We start from the raw sequence: 11328 nt of genomic DNA on the forward strand, positions 1-11328 counted from the left end.
CACTGATATACCAGACGATCACAACCACAAATACAGATCTAAACATTAAATATCTAATTTACCTTATAGTGTTTGCAATGCTGGAAAGTTAGAAAGAAGAATTAGTATAGTAGACAGCAAGGATAAGTAAAGGGTAATTAAGCTAGTTAGTTAGTTGCTAATAGCACAGAATACAGTTGCAAAGCTCGGTTAAGAACAGGAGGAGAAAGGCGTCAGTAGCACTACTATGTTTTGTCGTGTTATATAAGTGATTATTTGTTTGCCATTTTTATTCATATTTCAAATAGTTGCAATGAAAAGTTGTTTATCTGTCCTAAATTATAATGTAAAATCTGAATATTTCTAATCAGGTTTTAATCATCGCTCTGGCAGCACTTTATATTTTCTTAAATAATTTTCTTTTGAAAAAGTTTATTTTATTATCAATTATATAAAGCAATACAGTGATAGGCAAAATGGTAATATTTTAAAGTGGATCGACTGGAAAAATTACATTGATTTAGGTGGCAATATAATTTATTAATGTTCTTCTCGCAATGTAACTACTTACCTAAATCTAAATATTTGATTTTAATACCCATTTAGAACTATAATTATTATCTGATAAACATGTATTGATTTAATCTGCATACACGTTTCTTAACATTTGAAACATTGCATATCCCAAGTGAACGAAAAATTATTCTAATATTACGAGGTTTATATTGCCGTTTCAATATCCCTTTGCGTATCAGCTTAATACAATAGCTTCTTGGCGAAAAGTTCTAGGCTTTCTTTAAAGTCGCCTGAAATCAATTAAAGTATTTAAACAGACTGGAGCTTCAGATGAACAAAATCAATATTTGCCCCAGTGTTAAAATCTCTACCCACTTCTTGGTTGAGAACCCTCCTGAATATCTCATTAGAGCCTTTAGACGAATATAATATTTCAAAGCATTTCAGTACAATGCGATTAAATTTTCCAACTCACAAATACTATAATTCTCTGCACAAGTTCGCTCATCGCCGTCTGATAGGTAGAGCGAGAATCTCAGATGAAAATACCCATTTAACAAGGCAATCTATCTAATAGCGATAGTTTAATATCCACTAAAGGCAACAGTATATACGATATAGACGTGTAACTCGAACTAAAATGAGTTTATCGTATGCACAGATTTCGATACGCACGGTTTAATGCCATAAAGAGCCATGTAGATAAGTGGGCACGTGAAAGTACGCTATCGTTTCCGTAATTTGTGATAGATAGGTGTACGTCTTCAAAGTGAAGGAATTTCTCATATATATCTATTACCGACAGGAGTCAGTAATATGTAAGTTTATCGGCATGCTATGCGAACATAGGAGACGTGCCATGTTAAAAGCAAATTATCTTTTCAACTCTTCTTAACATCACTGAATTGCGACTAAACGAATTAATTGAAATAAAAAGTAAATTTTGCATTAACTTCCCTAATTGCGTTGACCAAAAGTAATTACCAAAATAAACGATGTTATAAAGGCGAAATTGTATCTAAAACAGAAATGACATGGCGCAGCTGTAAGGCTATCTCGAGGAACTGAACTGATGGATGTTCAAATAATAAATCAACAAAACGTTATAGATTATAAGCGATCGAATGAAAATATTTTGAAGCTGATGCCACTTTCGATTGTGTTGGAAACGAATATCGACTTTACTATTTCATCACTTTAAATTTGACTATTAATAGCTCATCATCACATATTTATGTTTTTAAGTACAACCGTTTTTCCATAATCTAAATGTCGACTTCAAATTCAAGACTCAAGACTCAAAAAAAAAAATTTTAGAGGCACAAATAACACGAGACTTAAATATGCAATTTCTTATTACACAAGTACGACAAGATTACAAATAAATAAACAGGTAACATAAAGACATTAACGGGCAGTTCGATGGTTTACGTGGGTTCAGCGAGCTGTTAGTGGCAAATGTAATTTTTTCGTACAGGAAAGTAGATCTTTTATACTTTGGTAGTATTTGTATAATTGCAACATGTGTATGTTTTCCAGAACCGACTAAAATACTATAGCTAGTTAATGTATAAATGTACTTGCTCTCATTACTAGTTTACTTACTTTTTCCACATACAATCCAGATAGCAATTGCTGGACGAACAAATTTTACCGAAGCAAAAGTCAACTCAGGACAAATAAAAATAGAAAAGAACTGGATATAATTAGGAAAATATAAAGAGCAAATAAGAACACTGATCACAAAAAAAATCACTTCAGATGATGAAACTGAAATTTCACTGTGTCCCTACTGCCTTGAAACTTACACCAAAAGTTATAGAGCTACGTGATTTCAGTGTAACGAATATAAGTTGCCTCACAAAAAAGTGCCCATAAGTTACGTTTCAAATTTTTTATTGTCCGAATTGCGATAGGGGAGACGAAGGCGATTAATCAAGCACTGTTTTTACTTTAATAGAACCAATAATTTTTAAATTCCATACGTATTACCTTGCTCTTGAATTACTCCCTTAAAATGGATATTTTTTTTAGTTCATAGAAAAATACTAAGTATCAAAATATGTTTTAGTTAAAAAAAATCACGGTATATTAACTAAATTGCCCTTGTTAAATTTGTCCCTTGTATGTATTACAACTGACCCATGTAAGGGTATGTTTGTAACAATGCCTTACCGTATGTTTCGGTTATGTTAACTTATAAAAATTCAAAAAAATGTATTACAATATTACAAATAAAAATATATCTACGTAAAAGTGCAGTAATAGTATATTACATAATTAGAGTTGTAAGGAGCACTAATATTCAATAAGGTACATTTTTCCGTAAAGTTTTAATGTTTTTTTGTGGACAAAATACCAGACTTCTTGCTTTTAAATCATGAGACTCAGTAAGTGTGTTTTAATACAAGATACAACGTTTATATTATGATGACTGATGACCGAACTGTGCATTTCGTTTACCGTGCATTTGATTTACCGTGCGTTTGGTTTACAATGCGTAAAATGGATCTTACTTAGATGGTAGGTCTTGTGATTTATACTACTTTCAGTAGTGGTCGTAGCTAAATGTCTAAATTACATAGTAGCACTTTATAAGACCTATATTTTCAAGTAAAATCATCTTATTTCTAACTCTGCCTGTGATGATTGATGGGTGAACTTACTCAGTTCACCCATCAAATCTCATCTCAGCCCAAAGGTTGTCACTGCCGATCCCAAGCCCGGGCAAAGGAGGAGGGTTTTCGGTCAGGCCAGCTACCTACCCGAAGTAAAAAAAAACATACAGCTCATAGAACCGAAGACACTGCCTGCGAAACGCGACGGATCGACGAAGTCGGACCATGCCATGACAAGAAAAAAACGAAATTGTAAATCTAAACGCAACGTCACCAGAGATGCCTGCTGGATTATAGCATCGTGGAATAGAAGAGCTCACGCTCAGCTTTCTTCAGCCTCCAACTTTTATTCCACTCTATATAACTTTAACTACGGAACAGGAACACACTAACTTCAAATACCGTCAACTTCACAAACAATAACAATAACAGGCGGAAAACTCGCTCTTCCGACTCGCTGGGTTAAATCTCTTCGGCACCCGGTCGTTGCTGTCACTTCACTCCCCCCATCTGGTTCTCGTCGTCCTTTATATAGATTCCTTCAGGTAACCCACATGGTTGTCGAAATCTCCAGAACAGGTGCGAAACTTCCCGCTTGTCAGTGTCATATTTGACAGTAAATGGGGCGCAAATGGGGCTCCTATTTACTGAAATACCATGAATTTTGATCCCTCCATTTCAAACGTGAGTACCCCAGGCCATTTCCGTTACAATATTAATGCAAAAATAGGTAAGATTGCATCAGGCGGCTGAAGAATCCATTGGCAAAAAGAAAATCAACACAAATACAAAAACATCCATCTCCACCTTCACATGGTTCTCTCAAGAAGTGAAGAACCTCACAGAAGTAAAGCGCAGAAGCTTTCTAACATAGAAGAGCACCATGAACCAGCAAAACACACCGAATATACACAAATCAGGAACAGAGTTGACTTAAGAATCAAAACGATCAAAAGTGAACATTGAGCTAAATTTGCAAGCGACATGGATCACAACCTATACGATGCCCAAAGAAAGTTGCGGACGGTCCTTAAAAACAGAAAGAACCCCGTAAATAAATACGAACAGGTTAAAGGAGTCACTACGGAGGTATGGGAGGAAGACTTCAGGAAACCATATGATGCCGAGGACACACAGGTGGCAGCAGGATACCAGACAACATACAACGCAATAGTTACCGAGATGGAAACAAGGGCAATATTTAAAAAACTAAACAACAGAAAAGCTCCAGGTACTGCTGATATACCAAACGAGCTGCTAAAATACGGCGGTCCAGGGCTTGCGGTAAGACTGACCACACTGTTAAACAAAATCTTGAGCACTACGAAAATACCGAAGTACTGGCACACCAGCATCGCAATTACCATATACAAAAAAGGGCAAAACACACAGCCTGAAAGCTACAGAGGAATAAGTCTATTGTGTTCAACAATGAAGTTGTTAACCGAAGTAGCATCCATGAACTCGGGATACAGAATGAACAATGGGGCTTTAAGTATGGTCTGCTACGTCGACGACGCTGCAATATTCGCAAAAAGTGAGAATTACCTGCAGATACAGGTATTTAAGTTCTACCAGGTCAGTCAGCAACTCAATAAGGACATAATAGACAGAGAGAATGATCGACGACAGACGCATTGTGCTAGAAGAAAAACCAGAAGGAACCCGTTCTCCTGGAAGACCACCAAAGAGATGGAGAGACAGCTGGCAGTTCACATCTCAGGAAATATTACAGAGGATTACAGATATTACTCCGGAATCAACAGATGATCCAGATTTCGAAAAAGAAAAGTAAAGAAACACAAAGAAAGAAGAAATCATGTTTGAAAAAATCACAATGTCAAAAATGTTGTATTCTACCCGATTTCCACTACGCGTCTTCGAACTCTTTTTATTGTTTTATTTGCTAACCACTAAAAGTCAGGGTAAAACTGGGTATACATGTTAAGTATCGCAAGTTGATTAAACCTCAAGATGACTCATTCGCAAAAAAATACTAGAAGTGATACCGGGGACGTTGGAACACTATGACAGGCCGAATCTTTTTATAACATAACTTTGAGATATTCCCGGAAACTCTAATAAAACAACACAGCTCTTAACTAAAAATGAATGTCTTGCAACGATGTGAAAAAAGCAATCCAGTTATTTAAAATTTCTCATGTTCAATATGTGTATGACCAAATCGACCATTTTTTTAATTTATGAAAGATGAAAACCTACTTGTTTTACGACGTAGAAAATTCCTTCCAAATCTAGAAGAGTAAAATAATAAAGCTCATTGAAAAAGTTGGTCGATTTGGTCATGCCCATGTATTAGAAATTTGATAGAACGGAAAGTCTCAAGATGCAAGTTTTTACTTTTAATAAACATCCCATTTTGCGAAAGCTTCAATACTAAATATTAGATTTTAAGATTCCAAAACATGAGTCTTACATAAGAACAAATTCACAGCGACTTCCAATAGGAAAAAAATTCTTGAGCAACTTTGACCAACACTAGGCACCAGACATCTTTGATTAATAAAACTTAGGTCAGATCGTCTTCTTTTGAGTCAAACAATGTCACAGTGCCATTTTAATAATTTGATCATGTGCTTGCGGGACACCCTGTATAAGAAAATGTTCCCAAAGTAACCTTGTAATTTGCGTAACCATTGTGGACGTTCCAAATTGGTGCTAAAACATAATGAGACTAAGATAGGTTTGAATAATATGCTCTTGCTCTATTCACAATCGCCTACAATTATATTTGTCTATTAAATATATGTTTTTTAAACTATTATGGAAATCTGAGCTCTTAATCAGTGACTCGTGCAAATTCGGCAAACTCATTCCTATCTCCTCGCGGTGAGCCAATTATCATAATTGAATGATAGCCGAGGCTCTGTCGTAAAGGTCCAAATGATTATTCAACTAATTTCAACTGGTTGTCAGACATTAAAGTTTCAACTTTGAGGGTTGTTTAACTGTGCGCCACTTTGCATCTTTTTATTATGATAAAAGTCGAATAACGAAATGATCATTGCGTCTGCTTAGATTTTCTGCTCGAACGGAGTTATATGAGGTTAAAAGGAACTTAACCTAGTTGAACATGAAAAACAGCTACAATTTTCTATTTTGTTCGTTCAAATTTAGTTTGGTGAATGGCATATCGAAACGGCTATTAGCATGAAATCGATATTTTTGTTCAGTTATTAGTTGCATCGGACCAGATCTTTTTGTAAATGTTGGGCCCTTTAAAGTGTTTTCTTTCTTGAAACTAGGGTAGAAAGCAGAAAAGTCATACTTTTATAATTTCAAACTTCGCAAAGGAGATTCGTGCTTTAAATTGAACGCTATTCAATCAATATAGTCTGTCAAGGTCCATATTCTAAAAACTGAGCTCACAAACATAACTCGAATATAAGAAAGCAACATCATGAAAAATATAAATATTTGTTTTCAGCAAATATTGAAAATCATATTATGCCAGAAAAATTTCGCCACGCTTCACGTAAAAACATATTATGTGATTTATAACAAATTAATCTATTTTTTTTTAACGGTTGCATGGTTTGGTAACTGTTTTTCCATTATTAGCGGCTCATTTTTATCATCACTAGAGACACTTTTATCCGTCACTAGAGATATAATTTTGCCAATATCAGACAAAGAATGGGACGCACACTTTAAAAAATGGAAGAAAGAGTGGAATTTTAAGAAGAAGAAATAAATGATGCCTTTAAAACGACAGAATCTGCAATAGATACCGTTAACACTTCCTGAAGTTGAAAACGTATGCACAGCCTTGAAAAGCGGAAAATCTGTCGGACCTGGAAATATACGACCTGAACTTATTAGACGCTACTGATGAACTGTTTGTGAGACTACGAAAGATTTTCCAAAAATGTCTAAACGGAACTTAAGTCCCAAACGAGTGGAAAACATCATATATATCAACAATTCCCAAAAAAGGAAGGAAACATATGTGCCACAACTATAGAGGCATATCTGTGACTAATACGCTGAGCAGAATCGACGGCAAAATACTCAGAAATAAAATAGAAAATGAATACAAATACATGAAGGCGGAAGAACAGGCCGGATTTAGGGCAGGTAGATCCACTGTAGATCATATGTTCTGTATAACCCAAGTTATCGAAAATAAAATGGCATATAGACAAGAGTTGCATTTACTATCTGAGTCTGTGAAATTCTCAACCGTTAAAAGATAATTGAAAAATGTGCTTCTATGAAAACGAGTAAAACTTTGAAGTTTACTTATTGAAATATGTAATGGAACATGAAACATCATTTCAAAAAATATGCCGCTTAAATATAAGATGGTACCCAGTGAAATTGAAAAAATCAAACTTAGCGCTTCAAATATACTTCAGACATTCGGTTTTCATTTGTAAAACTTAAACTTGTTCCGAATGCTTTAAAAACGATTACACAAACGGGCCTGCATGACAAGAGTTGCCACAAAAGACGGCTGTTAAATTATGATCGGGGCTAATGCAAAACTTTGAATTTTCATAAAACCGTTGTTCATACATTCAACTGGTTTTCTACAAATTTTTAATAATCTTCTGTTACTCGTAGTATGCATGACATTAAATTTATTCACTTATCCAATAACTTCTCGCAATACTCCTTTTAGGGTCGTAATGTGGATGATAAGAATATGAAAGTTTAAAGAAAACTTTAGTCGAGTTAAAAATGACGAAAGTTTTCAGTCTCTGAAATTTGCAATCACATTGGAATGTAATTTTAAGCTCATGTCATAAAAAGCTTTTTTGATGCTCATGGGTATAGGGCGATATGTATTATAGGAATTTGCAGCATAGCAGAGCGCATAACTTTCATGTGTTTACTTCTTTTCCCTGAATGTACTTTTCACATAATGAACATAACATTCAAAGCCGGGAATCCACAGACATCTATGAGCAAGACGCTGAAGTTTCAAAGTACGAGCTCAGAATCAATACTCAATTTTCTGGATCTTTCCTCAAATTTATCGAGGATGTTTTGAAACGGGATCCAGACACTGGATATTCAGATGGCATTACTCAACTTACTTACTTAAATGTTACCGGACACAAATGTGTGAATATGTATTTAGCATCGACTATAATTGCGAAATTTATTGGGGCAAATAAACTAGAAAGCTGAACTTACCCCAAAGCTTTTGTAGAAATAAGCGGTGTCTTCAAGCTTAAGAATCCATTGAGCCTTGACTTTTTGTCTTCGGCTGCGATGCGTCCATTCTCTGCTTCATCTTCTTCTTCTTCGCGCTTACGCTTTCTCTTTTGGAAAAAGTAACATGCTGCAACAGCACCAGCAAGGAGAATCAGAGCTGCTATAGAAGAGAATACAGCTGTCAGGACTACGTCCCGCTTCTCCATCATTAACTGAAAAAAGACACATTTCGATTAAAATTAACGAGAATACATTGAGATCTTGAATAAAATTGGGGGACGTCAATATATAAGTAATATAATAAATAGATATTCGGTAGCAAGTCAGCTGGAGTCCAATTGTCAAATCTAACTTTTGAAAAAGGTGTAATAAAAGCTTGAAAAACTATTATAAGCTGATAAAAATTGGGGAAATTTGGACACGTATTCCGAATAGAACATTTTTTTAAATTTTTATCAACAATATCGATTTAACTCAAACCCTTGCAAGGAAAGTGAGATCAAATTATAATTTTCTGGTTTACTGGCTTGACAGAACTGATTGCTGCAATTCAACCGGATCTCAAATATTTAACTACAATTTAACTGCAAACAATTATTGTCACTGAAATCCTAAAATATACGTTTAAGGCAATTTTATGATGTAATGTGATTGTGAGCCATATTATTATAAGACAGGAAACAAGTATTATTTGACACAATATACTATAATTAAAACACTTTTATATTATTATGAATGGTTATAAAAATAAATATTGCTATTAAAATAATTACACTAGCTCTCACATAACGCAAAAACGTTACTATATAAGCTCACTGATGGGTACCCAGAAATTAGTTTAAATCGAACTGATCGAGCTAAAAATGAAATTTTTCACTTACATCTTTATTGTGATCAGTGCTATTTTAGCATTGATGTCCGGAACAGCAATGGTCAATGCAGTAAGTAAAGTTTTTATTGACTCTATCTAAGCTAGCAAAATTTATATAAATCATAAATGTGAAAATTCGTTCCTATTTAGTGTGTTCGTCAATTTTATTTCTGTTCACACACAAAAAATGTTTTTCTTGTTATGAACGGTGTTAAAGTAAAAAATACCACGTACTTAGTCTGTTAAAATAAAACAGTTTTTAAACTAATTTTTATAAAACTTTTATTGTTTGTTAGTTTGACAGTAAATTTATTTTTTAAGTCTTCTAACGGCTGCTGCTAAGGTTTCTCCGAGCATGTAGTCAATTTTGATACCCAAAATCAAGACACTTTAAAGGCATGTTGAAATATAAAAACATAACTAATATACATTTGTTGATAGATGAATCTCAAGCCCTTTCAGGAGAGACATTCCCACTCAAACCCTTGCGAAATATTTAAGCTGTTATTAACGACAAAGTAATAAATCAGACAAATATTTAAATGCTGTTAGTATACTTCTTACGTAGAATTTCTAAGACAGAATTCCCCGCTTTTTTAATATTCTTTTATACCGTCTGTATTCGATGTTTTCGGGCCATAAAGCATTAGAGGCTCTGGGAGATTCCAAATAATATTAGGCCTTAAAAATGCATTATCGTTGCTAGCTAATTTATTCTTGTATTACATTTTTAAACTCTTATTTTTACGCCGAGTTTCTCGGATAAATATTGAACGAAGCTTTATATGTGTTAGCTCATTAGTTAATATGTTAGCTATCATTAATTTCGACCTAACATTTTCAACCTACTCTGCAAATAGGATACAGTAAAAAGTTTCAGGACAAATTATGTGGCATGGTTTGAAATAATGAGCAACTCAGAGCAGGATTTTATTAAATTTTGGTCCCGAAACTATAAATGTTTTAAATAAAGTGCTACCTCAAAAAACGATAATTTTACATATAGGAGTAGATAGTAAAATAAACTTGAAAAGTTAACGACTTAAGTTTCACATTTTTTACATGTACAAGTAGACATGCCAAACCTGCATGACGCAAATTTACAATTCTCCAAAGGAAATGGTTGTTTAACCGATTTTAGAAATCATCAATCAAAAGTCTATAACTCACAACTCCTTGCATATTCATTTGATGTTAATAAAACAATAGACAAAATCCCATAAAAACTAAGTTTATTTATCTAATTTTCTTATAGAGAGGACCACCACCTCCAGAAGATGGCGGTTCCAATGGCGATCCCCCACCGAAGGAATTCGCAATTTCATCTCAAACTTAAACAACGTGAAGAACATAAACGATACCTAAGGATGTTTTGTTACATTTAATTGTTTCAATTAAAGAACTATATACAGCAAACATATTTTCTATTCTGTCCCATTCTTCACCATATTTAGAAGTTGAAGATCGACACAGAACGGTAAACTTAAATTGCATATTAATAATTCTATTAAATTACCGCAACTGGAATCTCAATTATGAAAAATATAGCGCGACATAGTGACGGAAATAGTTTTGTCCAGAAACCAATTGAAATAATTCAACAGTAAGAGTGGAAGAATAAAATAAGGAAAATTTTATTTTTTAAACAACATGAAACAAAAAAGTATATTGCATCAGTACCTAACTGCCATAACTGCAGTTTCATTGCTTTCATTGCTGTGATGGTTAGAATTCTATTCCAATTTTATAGACATCAATACTTATATCCAGTGTTACAATCAGTAGCTAAAATGCTTCGCAGCATATTTCTCAAAAGTAACAGAGCAATTGTTCCTTCAATTGTACTCTTAGAAATATATTATTGTTTATATAATAAGATAATATATACAATTCTAACAGAAAATGCACTAATGATACCTTCCTTTCAAGATAAATTAAAGGTAGAAAAATTTATTTTAACATTGTATCTTCTACAAGCTGCGTCATGTAAGGCGATATATTGATATCGCTCTTTGTAGTAAAATGATCAGATATCTTGAATTTAATTAGTTAATCGAAACATGCAAAGATTTTCGACCTGGACTTAACAGCTAACACAAAACATTATATCAAGAAAAATATGTTTCCAAAAATAAACCAATAAATAAGTACAATATATGT

The 11328-nt window shown here is 33.8% G+C and overlaps 1 long non-coding RNA gene across 1 annotated transcript; it reads left to right on the forward strand.

Annotated features, from left to right (window-relative positions):
- Positions 1 to 9068: 9068 nt before the first annotated feature.
- Positions 9069 to 10584, forward strand: LOC109539309. Its single transcript, XR_002172105.1, has 2 exons — positions 9069 to 9238; positions 10424 to 10584. It is a non-coding gene; the product is annotated as an uncharacterized LOC109539309 (long non-coding RNA).
- Positions 10585 to 11328: the final 744 nt, after the last annotated feature.

This window comes from Dendroctonus ponderosae, unplaced genomic scaffold (assembly GCF_020466585.1).
Source record: "Dendroctonus ponderosae isolate FM_Combo_2020 unplaced genomic scaffold, Dpon_F_20191213v2 Dpon_F_20191213_4, whole genome shotgun sequence".
Lineage (NCBI taxonomy): Eukaryota > Metazoa > Arthropoda > Insecta > Coleoptera > Curculionidae > Dendroctonus > Dendroctonus ponderosae.